This window comes from Podarcis raffonei, chromosome 10 (genome assembly GCF_027172205.1).
Source record: "Podarcis raffonei isolate rPodRaf1 chromosome 10, rPodRaf1.pri, whole genome shotgun sequence".
Taxonomy (NCBI): domain Eukaryota; kingdom Metazoa; phylum Chordata; class Lepidosauria; order Squamata; family Lacertidae; genus Podarcis; species Podarcis raffonei.
In genome coordinates this window covers 46,691,716-46,718,706 of record NC_070611.1, presented here as the reverse complement: position 1 = coordinate 46,718,706, position 26,991 = coordinate 46,691,716, and the positions used below count along the sequence as shown (strand labels likewise).

Sequence of the window (26,991 nt, the reverse complement as noted above, 5' to 3'; positions counted from 1 at the left end):
GCATGAAAGATGCAGCATGCTAGGGAGGCTTTCAGGTGAAGGAATAAGAGCCCCTTCACATACCCATGTTTGGCATACCGGGAATCTGCTTCATTTATATTCTCATCTAAACTTACAAGAATAGTGCGTTAGCACAAATCTATTGAATGTAGGTCAACAGAGGTGCAGTAAATGCGGAATAAGCTGCAAACCAGGAGCACAATGAAGTCGAACCACTGTATGATGTGCCAAGCCCTGCATGGATTCTCTCAACCCACATTCCCAACATGCCAAATTGGTTGCTAAGAGTAGTAAAGCTCAAAAAAGTGAGTTATGTCACATGCTCCATGCTGCAAACCTAGCAAAAAGTAGGTCAATGGTGATGCGACAAATCTGGATTGAGCTGTAAACTGAGAGCACAGCGAAGCACCACCACCACCGTGCCAAGCTCTGCATGGATCCACTCAATCCACATTCTCAACATGCCAAGTTGGTTGCAGATAAGCTAAGCAAGACTCAAGAAAATGAATCATGCCACATGGTACACATGGAAACAGAAAATCTTCCGTTGCCTGCCAAAAGTACCTTCCTTGTCAGAGATAAAATTGCACTATCTGTTGCGCAATGAGTTTCCACTAGCACAACTGTTGATTCCTTTTTCACAACATTAAAACTCACCCATCCTTTAGTGCAAGAGACTGCGTGAGTGGACAGAGAATGATGGGTATCCAGCCCAAGGCTAGGGATTATTAGGAAAGATGCCTTTATCCAAAAATGTGGTGCAGCCTAATTGGGAAAACTATGCATCTTTCTATGAAGCTAGACTGTGTTCAGGTGAAAAGCAAACAGAAGCAGGGGATGTGATTGAAGAAACCACCACCCAAATGTGCTAAGGAACTTCTACACTAGCAATGAATAGTTTTTGTGTAGTGCATGTTAAGTCCTGATTACATGCATAAAGAGTGTGGACTTTAATTTTGATAGTGTGGTGTGGATGCCCATTCTACAATAAAGTGGTTTGACTGATAATAGTTGCTACATTATAATACAAGCATGGAACAGGGAAGCAGCTGGAGAAGAAAAGGAAGAGAGACTGGGGAAAAAACTATGAGTAGAGGGGTGTCCTTTTTTCCATCCTTGGGGCCTCCTGGGAAACTCACCAAACCTATTGTGCTTGGAACAGGGTGTGAAGAGTGTTAACTCTGTATTTTTGTAATGTTTGTTATTTAAGCTGTCTGTTATTACACCGCTTTGATATAGTTTTATATATTAAGTGGTATCAAAATGGTGTAAATAAATATAATAAACACTACAGCACCAATTCTACAATAAACTCAGACCTGGATGTGCCCAAAGTTCACCTAAATGTGCTTAGAATCCCTCTTCAGATCTTCACGCTGAACGTGAGCCAGTCTGAAGTGCATATAGGGATGTTGGTGGTGGGGCTGGCATGCCTGCAGCTCCCCACTTTTTACATATAAAAAATTATTATTTTAAAGCAAATTTTCTTTTATGAGGAAAAGGAAAAAGAGAATGTAAAAATAAGAAGTGGGGGAAATAAAGAGGGAAAAAATATTATATACTAATAATAGCAACTCACCATCATTTCATATTGTGAATACAGTGACTGTCAGTACATGGATCTTATATATTTAGTTTAAGTGTTTTTACTATTCTGCTGGGAGCCGCCCAGAGTGACTGGGAAAACCCAGCCAGATGGGCAGGGTATAAATAATAAAATAATGATAATAATAATTTCAATGTAAGTCCTCTAGATGTCCAAATGGGTACCCACATGAGATTGACACCTATATGAGATTGACACCCCCTCCCCACTTTAAGCCCAGATACATTTACTCTGAACACATCAGTAGGGCTTATGCACCTTTTCAAACTGTTTAGATAAGTGTGGAAGAAGTCAGAGTATGTTTTTGTACCAACTTATGAAGTAGTGCCTCCACGCACTTTCCTTTGAAAGGTTCTGATGGAATGACTTGTTAAGTGCCAGCTTGCAGAGAGATGGGGTAGACATTTGATTCTGTTTGAAGTTAAAACTGAAGCTACCCAATTCACATTTTCTGAAACAATATGTGAACTGAGACACAGTCATCCTTCAAAATGTGCACTTCTTTTAATTTTGCAATGCCAAGTAATGTGCACACATATACGGGGGTACACAGAGAGCAAAAAAATGTGCATATTAGTGAAAATAACATATTAAATGCACTCTATTAGGGAAAGTTGCTTTGCAAAAGTGCATATGTTAGGCAGAGTTACATGCAAATGTGTGTATGTTAGAAAGTCATACAAAAATGCTGATTAATTTTCATGTGTGTTTTTTTTAAATTGCAAACTGATGTGGAACTGTGGAAAAGTGAATTTACGTTTGGAAATTGAGAAACTGAGGAAAACAAAATTTGGCATATTTGCCCATCTGTAATGTGCCATAATCCTAATTTAGGAGTGTACAGTGGTACCTCGGGTTAAGTACTTAATTCTTTCTGGAGGTCCGTTCTTAACCTGAAACTGTTCTTCACCTGAAGCACTACTTTAGCTAATGGGGCCTCCTGCTGCCGCCACGCCACCGGAGCCCGATTTCTGTTCTCATCCTGAAGCAGAGTTCTTAACCCAAGGTACTATTTCTGGGTTAGCAGAATCTGTAACCTGAAGCGTATGTAACCCGAGGTACCACTGTAGTCCCAAACTCCCTGTAACCAAACATGTTGCCTGCTCTCCACACCCACATTACAACATATTTTTGGTGAATCGTTTTCAGTCTGATCCTTGCTTGGAAGTGACTTGTTGGCAATCCAAGAAGCAGCAGTTTTGTTCTAGGTGCCTCCAGACATGTGTTTATTGTGGGATCGGTGTATACAAGTGGTTTTTGTTTGTTTGTTTTGCAGCATCCAAACGTCATTATCGTCCAAACACCAGCCCACATTTCCCCCAAATTTAATCCAGATTATATCCAGGGAAAATCCAATTAACAACAAAAACCTGTTGCCAATCAGTGACCCATTTGGCAGCCCACGCATTTATAGCACCAAGTTCCCCTCTGGAAGTACCTTCCATCTCTCTGAAAAGGGGGTAAATTCCCAATCTCCTCCCAACCTGTAGGGAGAAACCTGAAGTCCTTCTCAGATGAAAAACTGGAAATGAAGACGCATAGTGTGTGTGCCTGTTAACCAGTCATCTTGAGTCCAACAGCGGAGAGCTGGGGCAGAATTGTGTGTGTGTGTTGGGGATGGGGAGAGCGAACGAGCGAGCTTCACCCCTTCCTTTCTCCCCTAAAATTGCCTTCCAGTAATTGTAGGTTTCCCCTAAAGACATTTGGTGTCACTGTAAGGACAGCATTTTTCTCTGTCTGTTCAGCGATTCGGTTGCTTTCCCGGTGCATCCACTCTGCGAAGCCTGAGCCGAGCCTAGCATAAGGCACAGCGCGGGAGAAAGAGAAAGCAACGGCAGACGACCCTCTCCTCTTCCTCTTCCAGGTTTCCCTACCAAACTTCTCCCCTGCCATCTTCCACCTCTCCTCCTTCCCTCCCTCCTCCTCTCGCTCACCTGGCTCTTTCCTGGGAAGCTCGCTCGCCCGCTCTCCTTCCTTCCCCCCTCTCCATCCAGCCCCCTTTCCCACCCCGACGCGCAAGGGCGCGCGCGCCAAGAGTTCCAGCTCAGGCTCCCAACCTTCGGACTCCAGCCTGAATCGGAGGCACGTTTTTTTTTTACCATGTATTTCCCCTTTAAACCTTCTCCTGCCTCCCAGCCCTCGCCGCCGCTTCCAGCTATGGATCTAACGCAACGGCATACTCTCCACTCCCCGGCGCTCAGCTGATCCTCATCGTCTTCTTTTTTGGGGGGGGAGCCCCGTTGTAGATGTGCGCGCGCGTGTGGGGTGTCTTTTTTCTTTCCTCCCCCCGGCTGGGAATTTTGTCAAAGTACCTTCTTTTTCAAACTTCTCTGGACCTGGACTCCCCCCACCCCTTCCTCCTCGGATATTTCTCTTCCATGCAAAGGTAGGTGACGAGAACACACCTGGCTAACCTATTGCCTGGGTGGCTTTTGTTTGTTTGTTTGCTCTTTTCTTTTTAATTAAACAAAAACAGGGAACTTGGGGGCTGTGGCCAACTAAGTTGTACTTAGAGTAGACCCATCGAAATGCAATGAAGGGACCCAAGTTAGGCATGCCCGTTCATTTCAGAGGGTCTAGCCTGACTAATGTTGGAGGCGACCCTTTGGAATCCTCTCCCCATAAGCGTTTCACTTCCGCACCTGTTTCCTCCTCGAACGGTAGAAATAATAACCTTTAAAAAACAGACCAAGCCTCTCTCTGTGTGGCTCCCGCTGCTTCTGTTTATCCCATAAGTGATCATCATTTCTATGGGGAAGGTGGGGTGGTGATCGAGTGTGCAGGGCATGTAACTAGTGATATATCTGCAAAATTGTTCCAGGAAAAGATCTGTGTGCGTAGGACCAATAACATGTTCCCTTTATGTGTGTTCTTGTATGTCTCTAAATATGGCATAGCAGGTATGAAGGACATATGATATCTGACATGGGTTCCTTATTGTTCTGTGGGGGTGGAAAAGAATGGGGAGGGCTCAGAAATTCCCCCTTCCTGGACCAGGCTTTCCTCTTTCTATTTAACTTTTGGCTAAACCATCTCATAGCAAAAGATGTTTGGCTCTGCTGCTGCTCCTACCCCTTAATTTGACTCTGTGTTTAAAAGCCCTGGGATCTCTTCACAATGTTGTTGTTTAATTTGTTTTTTTGGGGAGTAATCCTACAGTGGTTGTTATTTCCTGGCAATTGTCTGTGCAGTAGCCCAAAGTGCTCTGGAGAGGATAGCAGTTGGAAAACACTTTATAATGCAACAAATGATTAATTATTCTCATTATTTGGAGCATGTGGGAAAGCTGTTTCCAAGAGGGAGAGCTTATAAAAAAAGGGGGGGGGGAATTATGTATACTGGCAAATGTTTAGCAGTCTCTTCCTCCCACCTCTCTCCTCTTCTCTCCCCCCACCTGCTTGCTTTTGTATCGTTTTGCAACACTCAAGTGAATTCAGTTTGTTTCATGGACACAGGCAACAGTCGGATGAGAAGTAGCTGGAGGTTTGGGGGATGTCAGGGAAGGGGGATGATTTCAATAACAGTCATTGCCTAGAAAATGAAAAACAACAAAAAGGAACCCCCAGCTCACACTGGTTTTCCTTCTAGGCGGAAAAAGATTGATGAGAGAGGTGTTGTCTGGTTCTGTTTAGGGCTTTGGTTTTCTCTCTCCAGCCACTCTCCAGTGATAGTTGGCATTAGTTCCCCTGTTTCATATAGCAAGCTTGCTGATCTCTCCAAAAACCGGGATGGTAATTAATGGTTTGTTTTCTTATTAGCAATTGAGAAGGGAGGGCTCACCAAACTCTTGACTTCCTCCCCTCTCATCTTGTTTTGGATGCGATGCTTCCAATTCTCCCAAAGCAACTTTTTCAAAATTACTTACCCATGGGGTGGTGGAACTGGTGGGAGAAGCCTCAGCCTTATAGGTCGTGTCATATGTGTGTGGGATCTTGGATGGATCTCTGCCTTGATAGATTCTCTGCACACATTCCAACAAGCTAAAGTGGGTTGTGAAGCTGCAAAATATCACGGTATTAATGGCATATCATTCTCTGTTGGCTGAAATGGGGTGGGTGGGCTGCAAGGGAGATGTTCCCTTTCAGTCTAGACAAGCCTTCTAGAAGGTCACCATCTTCTTGCAGGGGAGGGTGCAGGTGCACCCTCATACCAGTGACACATGGACACGCATCCTTGTGCACCTGACTAGCTTTGGAAGAAATGTCACATTACCCCGCTTTACAAAGGGGGCAGTAGTTATCCAGCTGCGGCTGGCATTTGTGAGTGTGTCCTGTTGTTTCTGGAAAGAATGGGGAAAGCAGGTTTCCCAGGCATCTCACTAGAAAGCATGTGCCTGGGCACTTGCAAGCTCAACATGCAGAGCAGACCTGGCACCTGCCTCTCCGTATGGTTCAGAAGCACAACCTCTTTGTGCAACAGTGGGAAGGGGCGTTGATGGCTAATTCTGTGGGTGAAGGGTGAATACTGTATGTCTGGAAGTGCTTAGGAGTGACCTCCCTTGCTTTTCTACATAATTTTTATTTCAAGCTTTGCGACTTCAGTTGCAACTTCACTGTGGTGAAGGTGGCAAGAGCACTAGAGGATGCTGCGTATGCAATGGGTTTGTGGGAAAGGCCCGAGCTCAGTGTCAGAGCATGCAGAAGGCCCCGTGTTCACTCCCCAGCACCTCCAGGTAGAACTGAGAAAGACTCCCTGTCTGAAATCCTGCAGAGTCAATGCTAGTCTGTGTGGGAACCCTGAGCTAGATGGTCCAGTGGTCTGACTTGGTCTAAGGCAGCTTCCCATGCACCTATGTTTATCCTGGTGGAGTTGCTGGATCTCCCCATATTATGCTGTCTGTTGGAGTTGTTGGATACAGGAGACTGAACTGGGGCACAAACATTTTATGTTTTCTACTCAATCCAGCCAAGATGTAAAAAGGAAAGGCTCATGCATGGAGAAATCCACTCCAGTGCTGCCACAGCTTTCTTTCATCCCTACACTTTCTTCAAGGAACTCTGGGTGAAATACATGGGGGTTATCCTGTTTATTAGGGGACACGGGTGGCGCTGTGGGTAAAAGCCTCAGCGCCTAGGGCTTGCCGATCGAAAGGTCGGCGGTTCGAATCCCTGCGGCGGGGTGCACTCCCGTTGCTCGGTCCCAGCGTCTGCCAACCTAGCAGTTCGAAAGCACCCCCAGGTGCAAGTAGATAAATAGGGACCGCTTACTGGCGGGAAGGTAAACGGCGTTTCCGTGTGCTGCGCTGGCTCGCCAGATGCAGCTTTGTCACGCTGGCCACGTGACCCGGAAGTGTCTCCGGACAGCGCTGGCCCCTGGCCTCTTAAGTGAGATGGGCGCACAACCCCAGAGTCTGTCAAGACTGGCCCGTACGGGCAGGGGTACCTTTACCTTTATCCTGTTTATTAAGCAGATTAGTCTGGGATCTGAACTTGGGTCTCCTTAGTTCAGCACTCTGAACATTGCCACACTTTCCACCATGAACCCCATGCAGGGATAGGGGACCTGTAGTCCTCCAGTTGTTGCTGGACTCCCCAGCTCCCATCTGCCCCAGTTAATATCAACAATGAGCAATGCATGATGGGAATTGTAGTCTAGCAATATCTGAGGGCCGCAGGTCCTCCATCTCCATGATACATACTGTTTATCCCCTAGTAGGGGATTTCTCACCACTGCTGAATTATTTCTATATATTTCAGTTCTTTCCTATACTGTTTCATTGCTTCAGGTGCATAACAATGACTTACCACCACAAATATATGTGAAACAGATACATATAAAACAGGATAAATGCATGGCAAATGCTAAGACTCCACTTTCTGCTGGTTTGACCATGCTCCCCAAAAGCCAGGTGAAGCAGTCAAGTCCATCAAGAGCTCCTGCCAACATTGGCTCAGAACTACTGAGAGTGAGAGGTAAATATTATTGGTACAGCAGCTGTGTGCAGAAAGGCTGGGGTGCTTCCATTTGAAAGATTTATCAGCTGTTGAGCATGCTTGCAGCATGAAGGCCTGTGTCAGTCTCTTTGCCTTTAGTTCAAAGGGCATAGTGTGATGATTTGCAGAGTCAACCCAGGTGACACAGCCCAAAGGAACTGCGTTCCTTAAAATCTCAGGCAGTCCTATGATTCTTTTCTCCAGCACATCTTTCCACACTTCTGCTGAGTGTGAAATTGTGCATCTGGAGAAACAGGCAGCAATCCGCAATCCGGACACACAGCCCCAAAGCACTTGTGTAACAAAGGCCGCAGCGAGTAGTTTCTGTGGTTTGCAAAATAGCTAGTGCACTTCATGTAGTGAGAAGGATAAGGAATTGTGGGGAGAAAGGGGAATTTTGAGACGTGAAAAGTCTGTAAGGCTGTGTATCAATCTGTCAGTATGTGTGTTGCTGTGCAAACCCTCGCTGTTCTCCAGCTCATCTCCTTCTGGTTCACTCAATGCACTTCCATACCTGACTGTCCTTTCTGCTTGCTCTGACATTCCTGGCCTCCTTGCTTCTTCCAGCCCCAGGTCCACTTCTGCATTTCAGTCGTGACGGTTGCAGCATCTCCCAAGTGAATCCAGATTGGGAAACTCCATAAAGCTCTGCCTGGTGCAACTCACTTTATTACAGCAGCCTTGTGCTTCAATAAAGAAATGCCCAAATATTGCAGATTTTCAGAGTAGGAGAGGAGAGGATAAACTTGTATCACTTGTGGATGGGGAAGGGAAAGACTAGAATCTCAGCCACTGCACATAATGACACACAGAAGTCGTTTGATGCATTTTCTTTGATTTGAAATGCAGAAATGTGGGGTGGGTTTTATTCCTGTTTATTTCTTGTTGCAAAAGAGAAACAACAATTAAAAAACAAACAAATCCAATCCCATTGGACTCATAACTGTGTGAATGCAGCAGAATTCATTAAAATAACCAGGCTCTGATTCGCTGGAAGCTGTATATTTCTAAAAACTGGTCCAACAGCCTAGGGCCTGCTTCTGAGTCTTTATACCTGCCGGTGGGCTATGTTTAAGTCAATGGACCTTTGCGTGAGCTGACCCGTTGTATTTTAGGATTAAGGCCACAGGGTCTCTCTGCTTTAAAACCAACTGACAGAATCGTGGGCATTCTAGCTGCCTCCTCACCAAGTGATTTGTTGCTTGAAGTCTCACAGCTGAACATGTGAATCACCTGCGTTGAAAAGCATTGCGTCTGCAGTGACTTCAAAGCTCTGTCTGTGATAATTTAACTGTTTATCAGATGGCTGTTCCACACATGCTGGTCTCCCTTTGATGTTGCACTTGTTGCATTATGAATGTGCATGTGTAAACTTGTCGTCACTTCCCCATCCAAAAAATGACCGTAATGGCTCTTGGCTTCTATAGGCAAGGTGCTTTGAGGGCTTTGGATGTAGTATGCCTTTCATTTTGGTGTACGTTTGTTATTTGGTATTGTACAGTTAGAGAAAGCCACTATGGACATACTGTACTCAATTGCACTTGAACGGGCCCCATGTTGTTCATTATCTGAAGAGGCTGTTTTGTAAAGTGTGCCTTTCAATTATCAGCTCCATCGTCTGTCTGTCCCCCCTCCCCCACATCAATTTGTCATGACTCCCATAACCATTGTGCAACTTTGGAACAGAGGCAGGAAAAGAGAGTGCGCATGCACTGAGTTTTTGGGCAGGCAGACTGAATGGAGGCGGCAGAGGACAGGTCAGTGACAGATAATGTGGAAGAAAGCAGGTTGGGTAGAAGAAGTCTGGTTGTGCAGTGGGAGGACACAGTGGCCTCCTCTAGGGGCAAGTTATCCACAATGAGGCTAGCAGGTCTTGATATCCTGTAGTAGCATCAGGCCATAACTCAGAGGTTGAGCATCAATCACTGGCAGCTTTCTATGCTCTCCAAGCGCCACCGGGTTTCCCCAAGCCCTGAGGAATATGGGCTGCTATAGCAAACTCCTAGCTGGCTTGCCCTGCCCATTCTCACCTCCCAGTGCTTTGATGCTGCAGGGAGCTGGTGCCTGAGCCATAAGGCTCTTGGTTTGAATCTTGCCTGTGCGGATGCACAGGTGGTGACTGATAGTGTGGGACTTCCTCAAAGCTAGCCAGTGAGTTCATTGTTTAAGCTAGGACACAAACCCAGCTCTTCATATCCCACAAGTTACTCATGGGATCACACTGGTGGTCTCTTGGAATTATCATCCCTCTTGCAGAAAGTGAACCAGTCCAGTTCTAAATGTAGTGCTTGACCTAGTTTAAAGTTGTTGACATGAGCTTGTGGGCAGAGAAATGAGCCATGCATCATTTACCAAAAGCCACGTAGACCTATGGATAGTGTTGTAGGCTTGGATCCATGAGCCTTGAGTTCAGCATGACCACTCTTCCTGTACCTTAGGAACATCACTTTCTTAGCCTTCATCCTCCATCTGTAAAAGGAGAATAGTAGCTTACGTCAGAACTGTTTTGAGGACAAATGAGGGAACATTTGCTATGTACAGTAAAAGCATATTAATAATAACTTTTAGAAGAGCACTTCAGGCTCTTTTGAAATAGTAAAAGAGGCCAAAGCCTAAACTACTTTTGGAAAACATTATTTCCATTTAAGCATTGAGAATTGCTTGGGATCTGTAGATGAAAACTGACCTTTCAGATAGGTAGGCCAACAACCACCCAAATTTTTCTACATTGAGAGCAACACCTCTGGATCTGTCCTGAACTGCACACACTGCAGATAGGGCATCATGTAATAAATTAGTAGTGCTTTCTGCACTTAATTTTAAGTGGCCTTGTGGTAGATCCACATGTGGATCATAATGTTGCAACCTTGTCTTCCAGTAGCTGCTGGATCATAATGTTGCAACCTTGTCTTCCAGTAGCCGGCAGTACACCACTAAAGCCATGTCTGCTGTGCTTTAGCAACAGAAGACAGTGGGGAGGAGGGTTTTCAAGGTAGCTCAAAAAGTAAGAATGGTGAGGCACAGTTTCAGGGATCCTTGAACTAGGAACCTTAGAGCAGGAGTGGGAAACCTCAGATGCATATATGGCCCTCTAGGCCTCTCTTATCTGGCCTTGGAACTATTTCCTCTTTTCCTAGGCCACACCTGTCCTGACTGGCCTTGCTCTGCACCCCAGTAAAGCACTTTTGCTTTGCTGGCCCATTATCTTGAATGTGATGATGCCTCTTCTTTGCCTGGGTAGAGGATGGAGAGGCATAGATCTGAAGTCATGGTTTTGCCTTAGTCGGAAGGGAGCCTATTGTACAAAGGCTGTTTTCCTCTGATGCCACTCACTGCTGCTATGTGGCCCTCAGGAGTTGTACTTGAAGTAATGATAACTTTACTTCATTTCTTAAGGTGTGTCTCAGTTGTGATCATAGCAAGGTTTGTGTATTTCCCCCCACATCCATCCTGTCCTTGATATTCATATAACTACAGTACAGGTTGTTGTTTTTTTAGCTCAAATGAGCTGATGTGGGTTATGCTCCACTCTCTGGTTCTGGCATTTTAATCACTCTATTAGATTAGAATCTCTCTTTTGAAAGCATTCTCAGGATTGGTTTATGAAGTCAGTACAGTGGTACCTCTGGTTAAGTACTTAATTTGTTCCGGAGGTCTGTTCTTAACCTGAAACTGTTCTTAACCTGAAGCACCTCCTGCTGCCACCGCACTGCCGGAGCACGATTTCTGTTCTCATCCTGAAGCAAAGTTCTTAACCTGAAGCACTATTTCTGGGTTAGCGGAGTCTGTAACCTGAAGCGTATGTAACCTGAGGTACCACTGTATCCCTTTCTTCGCACAATCAGGCTGGTAAAGAGTCAGGCTCTGCTACTGTTTCAGTGACTATTTAGGAAAACGTCCTCACAACCTTGAATACACCCATATCTTCTATCCAGGATTAATTAACCTAAAGTGTACTCACACAATCCCTTAAAGTGGAATGGTTTGTGTGTTTTGGAAGACTGGAAAATGCCTCCCACTTTAACTATTGTAGGTTGAAGCATCATTTGCTGTAAATTTATCTGAATTAATGTACAAATGTATTTGTAGCAGTAGTTAATGGTTTTGTATGTTTGGTATTTGGGTTAATAATGGTTAAGATGAACAAATCTGGCATGTAGATGTGGGTGATTTTACGGTCTGCACCTTTGACTTTTATTGATGGTCTTGCTGAGGTCTCCATTGGTGTGATTCTGTGTACTTCCATACTTCCAGACTGTCACTATTATCTGGTGGGATTCAGTCACATCTCTACAAATTATGACTGCATTATTGAAGCCAGTTTGGAGCTCTTGCAAAACAAACCCTCTTCCCCTAAAGGTCAGACCTTTTCCTGATAAGGAAAGTGTGGGATGATGATCTACCCAGACAACAAACAAATCTGGCTGAGTGTTCATGAAATGGGTCACCAGGAAGCAGCTTTTAACCCAGGAGAGGCTAACTCTGTGTCCCTCCTGATATTGTTGAAGTCCCAAGTCCCATTAGCCTCACCTGCCAAGGCCAGTGAGCAGGGATGATGGGAGTTGTCATCTGGAAACATCTGGAGAGCCATAGAAGAGCCACCTCTAACTCTTAGCAAATAACATTTGTTTATTGGGAATCTCCCTGATTTTTATTTCCCCTGTAGGTGTGTTTCCAATCTGCTAGCTGTTTGGATTGGTTGTAGTGGAGCCACAACAAACAGAGGGTTGGCCTAAGTATTAAACATAGGATACTATACTGTGTGCACCCTACTCCCTCACTTGGTGAAGGTGGCAAGAACACTAGGTGCCTGGTTTGTCCAGAGCACAGCACATCTTCAGGCTGCCCCCAATATAATATTTGAGGGAGCAGAAGCCCCCAAAGTTGGTGGACATTGCAGTTCAAATGGTGTGTGTATGCTGTATTTTGTGATTGATTATGTGGGGCAGGACTTACCTGCCCCCCAATATTTTATTCAAGTTGGCACCCCTGACCTCTACAATTTTTTTGGAAATAAATCAGGAGCACAGGAAATCATTGTGGCTTGAGTAAGGGTGATGTTGCCGGAAGCAACAATGTACGTTCATGCTCCTTCCAGTGGTGCAGACTCTGCTTTGTGATCTGACTCTTTTGTGATTTCCATATATTGTTGAGACAGAAGCAGGTCAGATGTAAGGTATATTGTGATCAGTGAAGGCTAGATGGGTCTTGGAGTGGTTCATATTTCTAGACCTGGCTGAAACGTAGTGAGGCATATTTCTAGGCTATTTTTTTTTCTTGGAAGGTACACCAGCGCATATTTTCTCTCTTGCACGCATATACAGCTTCCCTCACTCACACGCTGTTCTATCCTTGAAATTATCCCGGCAGGAAATTTGGTATTCTGCACACCTCGCTGACCAGCTTATGTGTATTTCAAACTTTCCTCCAGTTGGGAGCATGGCCGCTGTTTCCCATGTCTGGCAATGAGGGATCAGCCATCATAGTGGAAATGCTGAGGAGTTCAAAAGAAATCCAGCACAAAAACCCTCCTTTTTGCTCTTGGGTAACAGTTTCATGCCCAAGACCCTATTCTGTACTCTGCATTAAGGTTAGTCTAGTCCTCAGCTTGAGACACCTGAATCCCCAGAAAGTGCAAGCAGGCCTTTGTACAACCACATTCTCCAGTACAGTGATACCTTGAGTTAAGAACTTAATTCGTTCTGGAGGTCCATTCTTAACCTGAAACTGTTCTTAACCTGAGGTACCTCTTTAGCTAATGGGCCTCCCGCTGCCGCCGTGTGATTTCTGTTCTCATCCTGAAGCAAAGTTCTTAACTCGTGGTACTATTTCTGGGTTAGCGGAGTCTGTAACCTGAAGCATCTGTAACCTGGAGCGTCTGTAACCCGAGGTACCACTGTATAGACAATAAGAACGTAAGATGAGGCTGTTGGATCAGGCCAATGGCCCATCTAGTCCAGCATCCTGTTCTCACAGTGGCCAACCAGATGCCTGTGAGAAAGCTGAAAGCAGAACCTGAGCACAAGAGCCCTCTCCCTTCCTGCAGTTTCAAGCAACTGTTATTCAGAACCATTACTGCCTCTGACCCATGGAAGCAGAGCATAGCCCATCATGGGCCATAGCAATTGATAACTTTACTCTCCATGAATTTGTTGGTGGCCATCACTGCCTCCTGTGAGGTCCTGTAGTTTAACAAATGCGCAAAAGACTTTACTTTCAGTGATTATTGTACAGCTGGAGGCTGGAACTCTGTAAGAAAATGAGGATTGTGTGTGTGTTTGTTATGCCGATAAATATTCTGACCTTAATCAAATACCCTGGAGAAACAAAGACCTCCTCATACACTGAACAGGTAGTTTATAAGATAAGGAATATTAGGCGAGAGGCAAAGAGCTTTTTATTCAGCTTCCACTCTCCTGCCGCCAACGCTAAACATCCTGGCCTGAGGCATCTAGCAGTCAGGACAGCTCCAATCCCTTTTCTCCTGGGAGCTTCCAGGCTCTTCTCCGCCTCCTTCTCAGGTCCCATCGTCCTTAACATCTTCATTAGCTATCTGGAAGGAGTAAATAGCATGTTAATGAAATTTACAGATGATAATAAATTAGAAGGGGTTTTTTTTAATACCACCAAGGATATAGAAATGATACAATGAGAACCAGAGAGATTAGAAGTGTGGATCGGGGAAAAAAAGAGATAATGAGATTCGGCTTTAAGAAACAAAGAAGCCAAAGGAACATTGGAAGCTGCCTTCTACAGACTCAGACTGCTGGGCCATCTAACTTATTATTATCTACACTGACTGGCAGCATCTCTCCAGGGTTTCAGGCAAGGGGTCTTTTCCCAACCCTCTCTGGAGATGCCAGAGATTGAGATCTTTCTGCGTGCAAAGTCGATGCTCTACCAATGAGCTTCAGCACACCCATGTCTCTGAGATGCGGGAGGGTGGGGGGCAGAAAGTAATTGTAAATCTTAAGCAGGTGGTGCTCAAAGGTTACAATATCAAAGTAGACATGCTGAAGTTTAGGGACACGGGTTGTGCTGTGGTCTAAACCACTGAGCCTAGGGCTTGCCAATCGGAAGGTCGGCGGTTTGAATCCCCACGATGGGGTGAGCTCCCGTTGCTCGGTCCCAGCTCCTGCCAGCCTAGCAGTTCGAAAGCATGTCAAAGTGCAAGTAGATAAATAGGTACCACTCCGGTGGGAAGGTAAACGGCGTTTCCATGCGCTGCTCTGGTTTCAACAGAAGTGGCTTAGTCATGCTGGCCACATGACCTGGAAAAACTGTCTGTGGACAAACATCGGGTCCCTTGGCCAATAAAGTGAGATGAGCGCCGCAACGCCAGAGTCGTTCACGACTGGACATAACTGACTTACCTTTACCTATGCTGAAGTTTAAGGTATGAGAGAAATCAGCAAATAATCTGGGTATTAACTTGCCCCTTGAAAGGAGGGGGTAAAGGCCGGGGAGGAAATCAGCATGGTCATTTGAGGTGCCACCTCAACACGAATGCACCCATTTTCTGTTTCTGCCTGTGACCTCTCTGAATACAGTTCTTAATTGTTGGCATTTTACTGCCTGTAAGATGCTGGAAAATTAGAGGGATTTAATGAAGGAGGACACAGTTGACCAGGGGGCTTGGAAGATTAATTTATCAGGAAGGATTAAGAATTAAATATGTATAGGTTGGTAAAGTGAAAGGACATGATAGGAATCTACAAATATGCGGCAACTATAAATCCTGTGGATGGAGACAAGGCACGGTGCAAACTTCCATGGTAATTCCCATCATGTTCCTTTCTTCATCATCCGCTTGCCAAGCTGAACCTATTTCAAACCACAGTATCAAATATTTAGCAGGTGCTGTGCCTGAAAAGTGTCAGTGAGGTCCATCATAGCTCCAACTTAGAATGGTCCACAACCATTACTAAGGTCCAAGCTTCATCCTCTAAAGCAAACAAGAGTCAGAGCATGAAGATTTTACGGGGTTTTGGCAGAGTTCTGCTTCCCTTCCAAAAGTGGCCTTACCATGAGGAAAGGCCAGGTGGCAGGTTAAGAAGGAGCAGAGACCAGTAGGACCTATGGATGGGCCAGCCCTAACATTAGACAGAGTGAAGCAATCACCTCAGGTTGCAGATGTTGCTGCTGATGCTGAAACGTTGGAAAGACAAAAAAGGAAGAGGGTCATTGCTGATGTCGCTGGAGAACAGGCAGGCTAGGGCTTTCACCTTCCACATCCATCTTCTCTGTTGCAGAGAATGACAAGGGAAAGGCATGTGGTGAACTTCTCGTATGAAAAATCATTGTGTAATGTTGTGGTTATGGGATGCCACTAAATGTGATAACTGAGTCATGTATTCCGATCTGTGTTTTGTGGGTGAAGCACGTTGGCAACTGTTCACCATGTGCACTCTTTCCTGTCCCCCCCTTTGTGCCAAAACCCTTCTGTGACTCAGCAAGCCACTAACATTAAGTTTGAGCCAGTAATTAAACCGCAGCTTCATAGATTGCATGTTGGAGAGCAAAGAATTGAACCTGGGTCTTCCCTGGCCCTAATTTTCACTTGAGTCATTAGGCATCAGTTTCTCCTAATAAAACAGAGCAGAGATGAGGATGACAATGTAAAGCACTTTGGTTCCGATGAGTGGTTTGTGCAGGACATGTTCTGTTTACATGAACTGTCTTGATTGTTCTCAGGCACATATCTGTGAGGACAAACTTTTGAGTCCTCTAAACAACCTGTTGATTCAGCATTCATCCTATTTTTCTTGCACACGGTTTATACAGTGGTTAGGTTATATCTAATCTTCAGTAATCTTCAGGGGGTTTGTGTGTGGCAGTTATACAACAATCAGGATCCATCCTGAGTTGCTTGTGAGGTGTTTACACACCTTCATTTGTTCACTTCCCTATCACTTTCCTAACTACAATAAGTCCTTTAATAAAGTAGATTTGTTGCACTAGGGTGGCAGCCTGCTTTAATCCAATTCACTTGTACAACTTAATGTTTCAGTGTGTGCTTGAATGCCTCTTGCAAAATAGTGACAATATCAAGGACCCTCTGTGTGTGATTCTTGTGATCATGCTGGCTGGCTCAAGGAAAGAGCCATTTTGATCACATGAAGTGCACCTGGTCATATCACCCAGTGTATTTATCCACATAAATTCATACTCTGGGATAGAAATATATTGCAAACTCTTGTTCAAAGGGTGGCATAGAAATGTTAAATAACAATTCTGTTTTCAGTACACAGAGAGAGATGCAATCACTTGCTTCCTTCAAATCTGAGCTCTTACCCCTACCCTCTTGTCAGTTGTCACACAATTCTGGATGATAAAATGCTTCACTGGAGGCTGCAGAACCAGGCATATTTTAAGTTGGTACAAACTGTTGTGACAGAGGTGGCCCTTTGCCTTACCACTCTGTGAAGCACTTCTCTTGTGCCTTCAACACCAGATACCTTTTTCTCCTCATTAGTAAGCTCAGAATTTGAGACCAGCTGCTTCCAGAAGAATCAAAATACACCCTCCAACCTTCTGGCTGCAAAACCAGCTACTTCTGAAGCCAGAAAGGGGCAAGCTAAAGGCCATTAACTACCTGTGATGGCCAAATGAGCAAGCTTTCTTCATATTAGTGCATGTGCAAGACAGAGGGAGATGCAAGATTCATGAAACTAGGGAGCAATTTTCAGGGCACGGATGTGAAATAACTACAGGTATAGTGGTTTTTAAGGGAGGATGGAGCAGAGAATGTCCATTTCTGAGACCTCAAATGCCAGCAACATTTTGGGTAGATGCAAGGAAGAAGAAAGAGAGTGAGAGAAATTTTGTTGAATTGTCATGTTCCCTGAGGCTCTTTCTCAGGCAGCTTTTAATTTTTCTTGAGAAAGGGCATATTTGTTAGCATTGCTGCTCCTGAATATTGCATTTTTTCCTTATTAAATAAGGCTAGATTTGCACAAAGACCCACATGAATTGACTTCCCTTTTCTATAACCTACACAGTTCTTTGATCATTTTCTGTCCAAACCCACGTGATGGAAATTTACCTTGAATACATCTTGGAGTATTCCTTTCTCAGTGAAGCTCTTATCACACAATTAATCTTTTCTGGTTTCCACTTGGGATGTCGTCCTTTTCACTACGAAAGCAGCACACCCTCGTTCTATAGATACGGATAAAGTTATCCCTCCCTGCCAGAGATAAGTGATGAGCATGGGCGGTGATTCAGTGGGCTCCTCCTCATTTCTCCTGTGAATGTGTGTGACCTGTTTCATCACTAGGTAATAGATAGCTAGGCAAGCTGCATGACTGCAGCATCTATTGAAAGTTTCAGCTGGGCATATTTAAAACCAGCAGTCCAAGATGGGGAGGCACTCCCCGTTTAAATCAATTGAAAATACACATTTGTAACAGGGTGACTCTCGACCCTTATGGATTGTGCAAACGTGTCCTATTTCTTTTGTCAGAAATCATGGCATCTCTCCATGTAAATTTTACCTGAAATTGGCTTTTTACAAAAGGCATACAAGATTCCCCCCCCCCGCATCACTTGATCTACCTGTGCCAGTTTCCAGGGGAAGCAGAAGTGGGAAATACTGACTTCAAAAATAAGATAATCGCTGCTCTTCTATTCTAGGGCAGCAGATTGTCTTCATGACTCATGGTGTTCTTTACTGCAGATGCCCACAGTGACCTGTTCAGGTGCTCATAATGGGCTTGATTCAACTAGCTGTGTGAGAGGGAGCCAGAGCAGCAAGTCCTGCTAGTGCAATCGTATCTTCCCCTCTCCTCCCCCACTCCCCCAGTTCAGTTCTAGGTGGGGGTCGGGAGATCTCCCAGAACAGTGTGCAAGGATACGAGAGGGGCTATGTACCCTGAGGCCATTTGGGTAAGGAAATGTTAAGAGATAGAGAGCACCAACATCAACAGGTTCTGTAGTCTGATGGAGGTTCAGATGTTACATTTCTTGCCCATGAGTTGTCCCAACCATCATTGAATGGGCCCTTGCCATTTCAAACATAGCATGTGATGCCGGGTCATTGCAGATGTTGGTCAACTACATCAGTTGCATCCACATCACAGACTTAAACCACTTGTAAACAACTTCAGCTGTTTGGGCTTTCACTTGGAGAACCTTGGGCATCATTAGGTCTGTAGAGAGAGCTTTACAGGCTCCAGTCCCCAAGGTTTAAGTTTGTGGTGTGGGTGCACCCATCCTTTGCAATTATGGAACTTTTCCTGGACATTGAGATAATGGAAGTTTCTGCTACCTACACCCACATTATGTTTGCATATCTGCATTTAATCTTTAGGGTGCTTGGGTTATGTGCAGAAAAACCATCACTTCTCAACCACCCTTGAAAAATGTTGACCCTCCCTGATTAGAACCTTTTGCTAAAAGCGTTCTGTTTTTTTTTCCTGATTCCCCCCTCTCCATTCAGAATGCTCTCTTCTAGCATAACAGCTGTTGGACTAAGATAGAGGTAAATAGTTGCGTTCATTAAATACTCTTTTATCTTGCTGACTTATTCTTCTGCCTCTGAACAAGACTTTCTCAACTTGGTTGAGAGCCAGTGTGGTGTAGTGGTTAAGAGCGGTAGACTCGTAATCTGGGGAACCGGGTTCGCATCTCCGCTCCTCCACATGCAGCTGCTGGGTAACCTTGGGCTAGTCACACTTCTCTGAAGTCTCTCAGCCCCGCTCACCTCACAGAGTGTTTGTTGTGGGGGAGGAAGGGAAAGGAGAATGTTAACCGCTTTGAGACTCCTTCGGGTAGTGATAAAGTGGGATATCAAATCCAAATCCAAACTCTTCTTCTTGCTGCCCTACAGATATTTTAAACCAGGCACCCCCAAACTTGGCCCTCCAGATGTTTTGGGACTACAACTCCCATCATCCCTAGCTAACAGGACCAGTGGGCAGGGATGATGGGAATTGTAGTCCCAAAACATCTGGAGGGCCGAGTTTGGGGATGCCTGTTATAGATTTCTAAGTTTACAAATATGCAAGCATTGTCTCTCTCTTCAAGTTATTTTTTTTCTACAGATCAGTTCCATTTGTTGTGAGACATTAGTGCGGCATACAGTGTTAGGTTAGGAAGAAAAGAGGGGGAAAGAGGGAGAGGGGGGAATTGTGAGTGGGATGGGGTCGGCTGGCAATGCTTCTATTCTTCTACTTAGTGTATAAGTGGGGTTTTGTGTCAGCATCACTTGTATGGGTTCTCTTACTATTCACTTGTTGTATTTCCTTGGTGGTGAGATAGGTTGGGGTGTGGCTTAGGTTGTGGTTGGTTGTCGTTGGTTGGTATTGATGGGAGTTGTAGTCCAAAACATTTCAGGACACTCAAGGAAAGGCTGCTCTCTAGGTGTCCGTTGCAGCCTTGGCATATGAATGGCTAATTGTCCTTCTCAGTCACTGAAATGTGGCTCCTTTTGTATGATGTAATCACGCATTAGCCAAAAAAGGTGCCAGCAACTCTCATGCACAAGGTTTCGATTTAGCTGCTTCAAGATTGGCTCAGTTTATTTTGTGACACATTGGCAGCAATTCTAATCTCACTTACCTGAGAGCCAACCCCATTTAATCTGGTAGGTTTTCTCTGCATACATGGTTAAGCTTGTGCTGTTAGTTGAATTCTCCAGACTGACAGTGGGTTTTTAACGAGTGATTATTTTTAAGACACATCAGGGCTGAAACTGCAGCATATTTAATTGCTGTGGACTATTTCATTAGATATTGGGGGTCAGTGGGCATGGAAGAGGCAGGTTATTTTTCCTGTGATCCTGCTTCTCCTAGGGGTCCACAGCCACCAGTTTCAGGGCTCCCACTTTCTCATTTTGATGCTGTGTTACTGCATCTTGGCTTTTCAAAGTAAGAGCAAAGAGCAGGGAAAGTTTGGCTCTCTGCTTCTATTTCTAGTAAAGAAAACTGGATTCCAGCAATATGGTAGCTACATACACATGCATCTTAGTAACCAGGGAAGGGATAGTGCTGCAGTATCCAGCCTTTCCTGGGAAGAAAGGGCCATGCAACTGAAGTAGCCTAGCTGCTTAGTAACTTAGGTCACATCCACACTATGCATTGAAAGCACTCTTATGGAACTTCTAACATTTATGGCTTTCCCCAAAGAATCATGGGAACTGTAGTTTGAAAAGGGTGCTGAAAGTTGTTAGGAGAACCTTAACAAACTTTAGCTCCCTGGATTCCTTGGGTGAAGCCATGCTTGTTAAAATGGGATAAGAGTGCTTTAAATGTGCAACATAGATGTAACCTGACAGTGCAATCCTACCCATGGTTGTTTCCAGGCTAACTGTGTATTGAGCATTCATTGTGATTGTTTGCACAAAATTCACAGGGAGGTTAGGTGACCTCGGCTAGTATTTACTGAATATTCATTGTGATTTGTTTGCAGGGAGGTTAGATGTGGTGTTCCATCAGTTAAATGTTATCCCACACTTCCCAATGCATTTTTCCTGTTACTTTCCTTATTGCAAAAGGTCCAACCTAAACTTTGTTGATAATGTGACAGAATCCCACCTGAAAATTGCAAAAGTCTGGACGCAGCCCATATCTACTGAGAAGTGAGTCCTATTCAGTGGGGTTTACTTTCAGGCAAGTAGGGTTGGGATTGCAGCCTCAGCAGAGCAAGAGGAACTAGAGGTGGACAGGAGTGCCAGTCAAAGTCCCAATATTTCTTTTCAAGTTCCTTATTGTCAGCTGAGGTACCCTTCTCAATTCAGATGACAAATTCGGGTTGATTAAGTGGTGCACGTTTTGTTAGAGAAATTATTTTATCCTGGGCTATTATTTGCACTGAGAAATCATAATAATTTATCTGCTAATTAGTGACAACCAAGAAAATCAACAAGCTCCTCACTTTGCATACATTTAAATGCAACACACACCCCAGATATGTTGCTAGTCTGCAACTATTTTTTTACAGAGCCATATCTTGATTGATAAGCAACAGCTGAAGGGCATCAACACTGGCTCAGCTCACTGGCTCAGCTCGCTGAATCTCCCCTAGTGAGCTGGGAGACAGGAAAAGGACACTTTCAACTAATGCCTTAACCACTGGACCAAACTGGATGAGATGCTGGAGCTCCTTGATTGGATCTCTCAGTTCTTAGGTGGTGGTTTTTGTTTTTTTGTGAAAAGCAGTCAGAAGGAGTGGAGAAAGAGCTGAGTGTAAGAGCCAGCCATTCTGCCCAAGGCTACTGAAGATATATATCATTGTTAATTTACATTAATTAACATAATTATAATGCATGCATTTTTTAAAACAAGTTGATTTGAGAGGTTATTCAGCTGAAAATATACTAATAATGAATAAATTACACATGCAATCTCCATTGTTCACCACTGCCCTTGGATGTGGGGTGGTGGAAATGTTCCGTGCTGCTGGGTTATAAACCCCAAAGAAATATCAGGAGCCAATGAATCTGCCTTCTACCAGATTCAGCTACTTCCTGCTGACTACTCTGATTGGCACTTGTCCTTCAGGTTCTCAGGCAGACGCCTTTCCCATCATCTGCTGCCTTATCCTCTGTTGAATGGAGGTGCCAGGGATTGAACCTGGGACTTTCTGTATGGTCCTAGCTATGGTCTTTTCACACTGTGTCCTACAAGGGAACATAGGAAGCTTATACCATCAGACCATTCATTCATTTAGCTCAGTATATATAGGCTACACTGGTTGGTACTGGTCTCCAGAATTTCAGGAAGGCGTCTCTCCCAACCCTGCCTGGAGATGCTGGGGATTGAACTTGGGACCTTGTGCATTCAAAGCAGATGCTCTACCAATGAGCTATGGCCCTTCCCCACGAGAGTGATCTCCAAACAGGGGAAATGGCATGAATCAGCCCTAAGGGCCAAAGGGTCCATATCTGCTCCCATCCTGCTCTCCGAATTACAGTAAGCTGTCTCCTTAGGAAGTAACTAACACTATCCTGCTAGCATCTGAGCTGGATTGATTGAAGGATTTTATTTGAGCTGGATAGGGTGGGGGCTATTCTCTGTCAAGAGGGTGCTCTTAGCTTCACAGTGCCCATACTGGTTAATCTGCTTCTGCATTCATGCAGCCTGTAATGAATTGTTTAGGCTGCAGCAAATTGGAGTAGATAATCTGTCGGATGCAGCAATTCCTTCCTTCCTTCCTTCCTTCCTTCCTTCCTTCCTTCCTTCCTTCACAAAAAAGGTATCCCTGGTGAACTACCAGACCAGTTGCTACCCCACCAGTGAGTGCTCTAAGGCATAAACTGTTTCTTTCAATGCCAGAGGGAGAGAGTTGTGCTCTTCACTATGGCGGATGCCTGGCAGCGGGAGTGCAAAAGAAATCCTGAAAATAAAACTGTGAGCGGAAACTGGGAAATGCTAATGAGGTTGCTTTCCATAGCTTTGTTGCATTGTATTGTTAATTATGAAGCAGTGTAAAGCATGGCTTGGAATTGCCAGCCTTCTAGTCTTTTGGAGCTTCACAACAAGCAAGCCTTTTCTCCCAGCAGTCTTCAACTAACCTTTCACCTCTGTGGCCTTGACGGAACTGAAGGTGGACTCAACAACAGCATGCTGGGAGGCTGTAGGGAAAATCCTGCTCAAGTTGTGAAAGGGAGAAGGGATCTGCTTCTATGTGTGATGTGTCTCAGAAGTCACTGCCCGGTTATCTAGAACAAACGTATCACCAAAGGTGCAAAAAGCAAATAGTTTTGAGAAAAAGGAGTTGGGTATTTTGGGATTTCTGTGGTGTGCTGTAAGAACATCCTTGTGCTTGGATTGACTTTAATGGCTGGAAAATGAGAATGAATGAATGGGCTCAAAAAGGGCTTTTGCTGGTATGGTCACAATGGCCAGCGTTTTTGATGGTGCCACCAAGACACTGGATTGCTCCACTGACCTGTATCTGTCATGATGGTGCTGGGGCAAAACCTGTGGTATAATGCAAATTCTGTGGCCATGTGTGTAATCATTTTGGGAACCAGACACATAAGATCTAATTGCTTATATTTGTTTTAAAAGCTTTTTCTCTGTTTTTAATGCTGATGGATTGATGTTTATTTGTTTAATAATTGGTTTGTGTATTTTAACCATGCTTTATCTATGATTTTTGGGGTCAAACAGTTTATAAATTTCATAAATAAATAAATGAATGAATGAATGAATGAATGAATGAGATAGATAGATAGATAGATAGATAGATAGATAGATAGATAGTGTAGCCATTTAGTGAATCCGTCAGTGTCCATTTGGGATATTTGCCCATGTGTTTCCTAATCCATCCTCACACTAAAATAACAACAGCTTGTATCCACCACTGTGTGAGCAGAGCTTTGCTCTTGCAATGGGACTTCCTCCACCTCCCCCAATCTGTTCCAGAAGGTCCAACAACCCCCCAGAGCTGATTTTGAGGGCACATGGGGCCTTGGGGGACCGGAGAGGAAGAAGTTCCATTGGAAGCATGCAAGTTTGTTGTGCAAGTAGAGCTGTTGCGATGGATGCAACCCAATGCCTTCTGAACAGGACTTTGGGTGAACTATAAGCAGATAAAACAAGCCATGTGTCCCTGCCAGAAGAGAACACACCTTTGTATCTCAGCAAGTCCCACTGAGTTCAGTTTGATCTGCTCCCGTGTAAGTCTGCACAGTACTTATGTAGCCTTTTCAGACCGTTTGGGTAACCTGTTCCTTCACTTATATCACAATCTTATGCAAGTTTACTCTGAAGTAAGTCCCACTGCATTCAGTGGGAATTACTGTCAGGTAAGTGGCACAGAACTGCAGCTGCAGAGTATCAGTAAAATATTACAGAATACTGGCAACGCATGCTAACATTTTAATTTAAAATGTAATTTATGCAAACAATTTCAGATCTTAATGTATTATCCACAGGGTCGTGAGAATGTGAAGAGATTTTTCCTTATAATTGTTTTACTTCGTTATAAGAAGAATTTATTTGTACTAATATTTCTCTTAAAATAGATTCTAATAATTTTTAGCTAGCTTCAAATGTTCTTTCAGAGTAAGCATTCTGTAACTCAAACATAAGTTTTTGATTTAGACATTATTACCAGATCTCTCACTTCCCAAATCTGCTATCCACATCATGCCATCCTGAAATATACAAGGAAATAATAGACTCTGGGTAGCCTCACCTGTGATCCTCCCACTTCCATCAGCCGCAACGAGTGTGACCAGTGGTCAAAGACTCCTACTCCTGATATCTATCTGGAAAGTCGCAGATTCCCCCCCCATAATAGACCGTTCTCTTAATATGCAAACTGCCATTTCTTTTGAGAAGATTTCCTCACTTTTCTTGGGCATAAAATATTTGCATTTGCACATTTCCAACATAATGTACTTGTTTCCCTGTGTTCTTGCTGCAGTTCTAAATATGCTGTGCATTTATAGATGCATCCCCAGTGCCCATTGGTAAACTCGCCTTGATGGAAAGAACTTGAGATATAATTTATTAAAACAAACTAGAAGCAGGTATAAAGACTGCCCACAGATTAGAGAGCAAGGTGTTGGCCCCACTGTGTCCAGGCGTGACTGGAATGCCTGGAAGCAGATCTGCACGGAGAACAAGGGTCTGCAGATAAACAGCAGGAGGTGCTGCACGTCTAGACCAAGCAACATTGATTGAACATGGGCTGTGTAGCAACAGCACAACAAAGGCAAGCTCATGGGCAGAAAGATCTGGGGAACACGGGGAAGATAATGTTCCGCTTTTAGAGTGGAGACAGGATTATGAGCAGATAAGCTCTGTGTTTTGGATCTTTGTCACTGATAAATCCTCTACTGTTGGCAATTGGATTTTACTGGAAATTGATGTTTTTAAATGCTTTCGCATTGCTACATAAGCCACCCCAGTGTGACACGCTGTTCTGTGCTGCCCTCTTTGTAATAACAGAATGAGGGGAGACGCATTCCATCACACAGCAGACCAGAACGCCATCGCATAAGGCGCCAGGAGGGGGCACAATGCAGTCTTCTGTCAATAATTGCACTTCCTCCTTGCGCTCTGGCATCTAAGCTGTTTTTTATGTGTTTCAGAAAAAAAAAGCAAGTGCTGTTCCCTGCTAGGGCTCTTCATATGAAGGGGGGGGCAACAGGGACATCATAAATGTTTATGCAGTGCCCCTCTGCAATTGGTGCTCAGGCACTTTACATAGAAGATAATGCATTTAAATCTACATTTTTTTAATAGAACAAAACCTTTTTCAAACCAAATAAACACTAGATGGAAGCCAACACTGGATGTCCATGAAGAAGCGCAGGTGGTTTTCAGAATGGGTATAGGGGTCAGGGTGCTTCCAGCCTGTAACTATTCTTTTCTTGAGAGGGGAGATTCCATCACATACCAGCCAGTTCATGTTGCATAATTAAAGTTGGTCTGGGACTCTTACTTACTTATCACATTTATATCTCACCTTTTTCTCCAAGGAGCTCAAGGTGGCATATATGGTTCTCCCTCCCCTCATTTAATCCCAACAACAGCCCTGTGAGGTAGCCTAGGCTGAGAGGCAGTGACTGCACTAAGGGTTTTTGCAGGCAGTTGCAACTGAGGACTTCTATAGCCCCCCAAGTATCCCAGAAAAACTGGGACATCCTGTTTTTCCCTGCAACCATTTGAGAGGCCATGATCTTGCATGATTTTGTGCTGATCTCTCTCCTTGGAAAAAAATGCAGGGTGGGGGGCTGTGATCTCACATGGTGCCCCCAAAAGCACATTTTGGGGCACTGTGAGAGCACGCTTCCCCCAAGCACATATTTTGGACTCTGTAATATTCCACATGAGTCATGTGACCCGCATGAGAACAGATGGAATGACGCATGTCCCGGTTTTGGGACTCAACATCTTGGAGGGTATGGACTTCATGGGCACCAGCTTGCTCTCACATCCATGAGCTTTTGCGTAATTGTGCCTCCCCTGGGAGCCTAGAGGTTCTCCTCAAGTAAACCCTGTTGAAATGCTGACCTTCCCTCCTTTTTTTGTGTTCTGTTACATGAAGTACATGTGCCTGCTTTTCTAATTCAGCCAATAGTCATTATGTGTTTCTGAATGACTTAAGCAGCTGTTTGGTAGGGCACTGTGCCAGAACCAGCAGTGCTTCAGGGCTGCTGCGGTGAAGCCTTATGTCCTATGCTTCTCAGTAACCTTTTCTCACCTTTTGATTAATCTTCCTAAAAAGCCACAGTATTCCATAGCTGTTCACTTTGTGGAGCAGAGCCTTGCTTCAAGTGAGAACTGGAGCTGCACAACACCATCCCCTCCCACCTGCACCTATTTAATAGCTGCCACATTAATTTTTTTCTGATTATTTTTTGTTTGTTTCCAGAGTGCACTGCTGTGTACGTGGTACCAGAGCTTACCTTTCAGATTCGGCTGGTTGCTATTTCATTTCTGGGCCCAGTTAAAGGTACTCACACTAGTGCTGAGAGTCTTCAATGATTGAGGT

At 44.4% G+C, this 26,991-nt stretch overlaps 1 protein-coding gene across 2 annotated transcripts in view; it reads left to right on the top strand.

The window, feature by feature from the left end:
• Positions 1–3,219: 3,219 nt before the first annotated feature.
• CACNA1I (calcium voltage-gated channel subunit alpha1 I) overlaps positions 3,220–26,991 on the top strand; it is a 288,035-nt gene continuing 264,263 nt past the window's right edge. For both annotated transcript variants that reach the window (XM_053405099.1, XM_053405098.1), the window contains exon 1: positions 3,220–3,992. The gene's annotated coding sequence lies outside the window, so the exon portion shown is untranslated. The remainder of the gene's footprint in view (positions 3,993–26,991) is intronic.